Source organism: Anarhichas minor, unplaced genomic scaffold, assembly GCF_050575085.1.
Source record: "Anarhichas minor isolate MPS153535 unplaced genomic scaffold, ASM5057508v1 ptg000054l, whole genome shotgun sequence".
NCBI lineage: Eukaryota > Metazoa > Chordata > Actinopteri > Perciformes > Anarhichadidae > Anarhichas > Anarhichas minor.
In genome coordinates, this window is record NW_027466500.1 from 1,642,668 (window position 1) to 1,648,667 (window position 6,000).

Genomic DNA, 6,000 nt, shown 5'->3' on the forward strand with positions numbered 1-6,000 from the left:
GTTCATGATGTTGATACGTCATTAATATTACAGCAGGGGAACATGGGAAATCGTTTCTGACCAGATTGATCAATATCATTAAAAGGGCAAAAGCCTAATCTAAAACTTCCCTCACATTAGTATAACTGTCCAATTCAGACCCCTCTTTACTCAGACTCAACAGCCACTCCAGCAGATCCATACAGAGATCAAAACTCAGCAGCTAATTTAGAGTGTGTGCTAGAGTTTTTAATGCTGTGAGCTCCCCGAGGAATACTTGGACCAGTTTTGTTCATGATGTTGATACATTATTAATATTGCATCAGGGAAGCAAATCGTTCCCGGCCAGATTGGGTTTGATCAATATCCTCAAAGGGCAGAAGCCTCATTAATCTAAAACTTCCCTTACATTAGCAGGACTGTCCAATTCAGACACCTCTTTACTGCCGCGGATCCATACAGAGATCCAAACTCAAAAGCTAATTTATAGTTTTTAAAGCTGTGAGCTCCCCGAGGAATACTGAGATCAGTTTTGCTCATATTGATATTGATGCATTATGATTATATTATATTATTATAGGGATCTTAATCTGCGAAGAAAAAAGATTGATGTTTCATAAAACATCACAATGAACTTCTGTCAGGTAGAAACAAGTTTCTCCAGTATTTTTGAAAGATTTTATGACCATAAATGGGTGGAGAAATTTTTATTACTCACTGCTTTTTCGAATTGCTTTATATAAAACATCAAAAGAAAATATATAAAAGAAAGGCAAGTCAATAAAAAGGTACATAAATAGTTCTATAAAGGAATAGAATAAAACAGAGGATGAAAAATGTGTGAAAAGTTAAAGAGTAGACCTGAAACCATTAGTTGATTAATCATTTTTCAAGTAAAAATGACAAACATGCAGGATTTGCTTCATGTCTTATGTGATGGTACGCTAAATATATTTTACGAGAAAGTTGAATATTTAATTTATTAAATATTTTTTATTTTATTTTATTTTCCCTATTTTCAGACATTTCATAGACAAAATAAATTGATTAACCCATTAACTAAGAAAAGAATTGGCAGATAATTGTTAGTTGCAGTCCTAAAAAAATAGATATTTATTTTGTTTTAGTCCGAAAATCAGTGCTAGACGTGAGCAGACATGCTGAGAGTTGACACTCTACCTGTGACCCAACGGTGTTTAAAGATGTGCCAGTGGACGCACTATATTATCTTCCTATGGACAGGCTAATCCATTATCGGCCCTTTTGCGGTGCGAGTGAAATGCTCGTATTAGGGCAACTGTGCGTTCAGAGGCATCATTCAGGACAATGAGCTATAGCCATAGATTGACAAGCTAGAAAAATGTCCCCACTTTTCAGGCTGTACAAATGACGTTTGGCCACAATAACTCACAACTGGACACCTCATTTCGAGTCGGGAGCTGGCTGGCCAGTCAAAAGCTATCATACTATCTTCTTTATTTGTGGCCCATGCTTTTGGTAGTAACACTATCAAATAAATACTGCTAAAATGCCACTTCAGTCAAAAATATTGGCCAGTTCTTTCTCCGTCGTGACTGGGTCCGGATGGCAACCTGTTTCTGATGGTATAAACCATTAAGAGTCAGGTGGTCGGGCAGCCGGCATCCATCATACCCAACAGCACCATGAGTTACTGTTGGATATATATATGCACGTGATTTCGAGTGATCAATGCTGCTGATCCCTTGGAGCCATTCTCAAAGCATGATAGTCAAATGAATTGATTACCAATTAATCATTGGGGAATTGCTTGCTTTGAGGAGTAATCGCTCACCGATAAAGAAGAAATGGCTATGAATACATTTCAAGGATGACAATCTTTGAGGAGTAATAGTATAATTTGTCACTTGTGACAGTCTATTTGATTGTTCTCGATATTTCAGCCTGGTGGAATATTGGACAGAATCACGCTGGGTTGTCAGAGCCAAGCTGAGATGTGTGTGAATGCGTCGAGTGGTGCTTTAATACGGTAATAAGGCAGTCAGAAGAACACTTAGACTTCCTAAGGTGACAGCAGCTTTATCGGGCATCGCCTCATAAAGTCCCATCATATCTGTTCGCCACTATTATCAAATGGGTGTTTAGCGTGCTTCTGTGTGTGGGTGTGTGAAAGACGGAGAAAGAGGATGGCTGTGTGTGTGTGTGTGTGTGTGTGTGTGTGTGTGTGTGTGTGTGTGTGTGTGTGTGTGTGTGTGCTGAGGGTAATGACATGAGAGCACAAAAAGATCAGCATGAAAAGTGAGTTGATCCTGGCTGAGGGCAGAAATACTGTAAGATTTTGAGCTTTTTATAAGAAAAATAAGCCCATTATCCTCCCACGCTGAAGTGAAACATTTCTCTTTTTCTCTCCACTTTCCCTTCTAAAGCCCAGGCAGCTGTGGTCAAACTTGGGTCAATAAAATGTCTGTCTGTCCATTGAGTTGCCACATCTATCAAAAGATGAAAGTTTGTCTTTAAAGGAGAGATAGAATTCAGCGGGGAGAGAGTGGGCCCTTTCTGTGAGGCATGCAGGAAATTAATCAAGGAAATGGGGTTTTTGGTGTGCCTATATCACATCTAATCTATCCTTTGTCCACATGTAGCCGGCTCCAAGCCTCACCAATCAAGAGCGACACGCTGGCTTTATGAAAAGCCACTTGTTCCCTGCATAATTGGGGGGTCTCGTTGCTGAGTTAAATGGGAGGTGGAGGTGGAGGGAGGGGCTGTCTGTTTGCCCATGTAAAGTGTGATCCAGATAATAGCATTCTCATCAAAGGCGGCAATTACATTCATTACAACGGCGCAAGGCGCGCCTGCAAGGAAATTAAGTGGTGAGAGGAAAGAAAAGCTTAATATATACCTCCTTTATCCTATCCCCCACCTCTCAGTTCTTTTTCAAATGCTACTCGTGGAGCCGGAGACCTCAAGAAAGAAACAGTCTCAGTAGGAGAAGAATAAATCTTGTCAAAGTCCCCCTTCACCTTTCTGCCTCCAAGAGGCTCCTGTCTACCGTTACTATGGCTGCACTTGTCTAGGATTGAAAAGCTTTTCCAGAAGGGTAATCTCTAATGCAGCTTTTACACGAGCCCAACAAATGACACCAAGTCTTTAAAAACTGCTTAAGACCTTCTCTAAATTAAATTCCAATTTCTTTCAGGAGAGGAGGAGCAAATCAATTGTCTTGTGTGGCGTTAAACCACAAACAGCCTGTAAATCAAGCGGTTAAGAGGAGAAGGGAACCTTTTCATTCAGGCCTTTTAAATGTGAATCAGAGCAAGTGGATAACACTGCAACCTTCTCAAAGACAGGTGTTGTCCCTGAGCCCATTCTACACGAGCCTGTGTGTATATGTACACGCGCTCATATTATTTAGATTAGTTTTGTGAAGGTTTTGAGTTCAAGTCAGGCCTTTACAAAATGTTAAGTATATGAGCAATTGTGTCAATTGTATCAAAATAGACAGAAATGTTGGATTAGCGTGTTTGATTTATATTACATCCATAGTTTTTCAACAAAGCTGGAGTCACTTGTAATCAAGTTTCCATCAGTGCGAACGCAGCATTATTGGGTGTAAAATGCCAGCCCCAGTAAACTCTATTAGAGTATTACCTGCTCTTATTCTCGTTAATAAATGCGCACTGCCCTTTATAAGAACAGTTTAACATGTGGACATGTCATTAATGTGAAATTAAGTTTGACCAATTATCCCCCTAAAAGAAATCTGTCCTCCAAACCAAAGGCTACATTGGCTCTAACTGCAGGAAATGCCTGGTTGGAAATACAACATACGATTATTGTTTTAATGATTAATATTAAAAGGAATTAAAAACAAAACTATTCAAACAAGTGAGCACACGGAGAAGTGCACACTTTGTCTTCAGGAGTCGACAAATCATTGTGGCTGTGTGTAAATTATTCAACAGGATCTGGCCCTGGTGGAAACCTGAGCATAATTAAATTGCAATAAAATAACATTAGTGTGGACAGGCTGTTAGAAGGTGGCGTAATTGGCCGTTCTCGCTGCGGTCATGGTTCAACTGATGAGGTCGACTGTCATGTCCTCCACTGGTCCTGTACATGCTGTCCCCGGGGACTGACAGCTGACACAGAGAGGACACTGAGCTTTCTATACAATGATAGCCACGGTCTGTGTGATCTTGATAAGTCAGGGTGAAGACTTATGAACAATACTAGCCCACATGTATTGTATCTTGTGTCATGTGGAGTACTTGTCTCTCTCATATGGTAGAATGGGAAGTACCTGTTTCACCACTGAGACATGTGCGCCATCTAGTGTCCAGATGTCGAACTGTACTCACAAGTGGCCAGGCAACAGCAGGTGAACATGCAGGACAAGTGTACCTGTCAAAAGAATGTTCTGTTAAAATAGTCTATAATTGTTCTATGTGACAGACAGACACATAATACACGCGGTCCGTCACTATGTAGGTAGATACATTTTCAACACAAAAACATGTGACTCATGTTACAAAGTACAGAATTGACAGGTTTACATTACTGCTGTAATACTATTGCTCTGACGGTAGCAGTTGTAACGCGGTAAAAGGATACCGCAGCCAGCCTCACACAACTTAGTCGTTTATCATCTTCTCCTCAGTGGTTTTCCAACAACTTTGACACAAATGGGGCAATGCGATCTTCACAGAGTGCTTACTGGTAAATTATTGATTGTGATAAAACATGAATGAGTCAATAGCTTTTGAAAGTAATGCGATTGTTGTGCCTCATTTGTCACTTTGCATATAATTGCAAGCTCTACGTTTGAAAGTGTCATGTCACCGATGTGAATGGATATGCTATCAGTTAACATTATTAGCTTGGTGGCAGGAGATGGTGTTTAAAACACTTCTGTAATAAATAAATGCTATTGTGCTTGGATGACAACGTGCATTTTTTAAGGTGTATTTTTAATTACAATGCAAGACGCATTTTCATTTAGGAACTATTTTCTTTCAACCATAGTTCCTACATGTAACTGCTCACAACAGTCTGTGGACTATCTTGCGTAATCATGATTTCTGGAAAGAGACATTACTGTTAAGTTTTTTAAATGTATTCTTTTGGCACTTTGAGCACCACAAGCCGTGTGCCATTTAGTCCCATTATATTTGAGAGAAGGCAGACATCTCTACAGCCAATACCTCCAAAACTAGCCAACTCACACCAAAACAAGATTGATTGATAAATAGCACTTCAGGGAAGAGGGAAATATGTCTTTTTTACTTTGGGTTGAACTGCCCCTTGAATATTCCTTGAATTTGAATTATTACCACATACGGCATCAATAGAGAAGCTGCATATGGTTCATTGCAATGACATAAAGCATGATAAGCATGTCTAGTTTACATTGTTGTATGCAGTACATGATTGATTTTTTTTAATTGACATTTTTACCGAAAGGACTTTAAGGGGCCACAAGTTTGAGATGACTAAAAAAATGGTCTGTACAGGGAGGGAACAATGCGAAATCTCTCTCTTCTGGCAAAAGGTTAGAGAGTAACAGGAAGTCGTAAAGGAGCAGCTGATCATTGATGCACAACAGCAACATGTGATTTGCCTGAGTCCAGTAGTATCATTTACCATACTTATACAATTAGTGTTTAATCTGCAAACTCTTTTTCTTTCATTCAGTCGGTCTTCAGAAATCCTCGTAAAAACATCTGCACTTTAAACCAGCTGGCTGGACCAGACAATTTGGCCAATTTCAAATGCCAACGGCACACCATACGATAGAGATACAGACAAAATGACAACACATGTCAAGAGTAATTTCCACTTTAGTCATGATTTTGCTTGTTTATATATAGTTTTTTGGCTTCATTCTAAAGACAACATGTTGTAAGTTTAGCTTTTTCTGCATAAACAACACAGCAAAAAGGCTGGTCACGCCTTTAGAATGCCATTTACAGGCCACAGGATAGGACTGGAGACAAAATGAAAATTTGTTATTGAGAGCTAAGATCCATATATATATAAACTAAT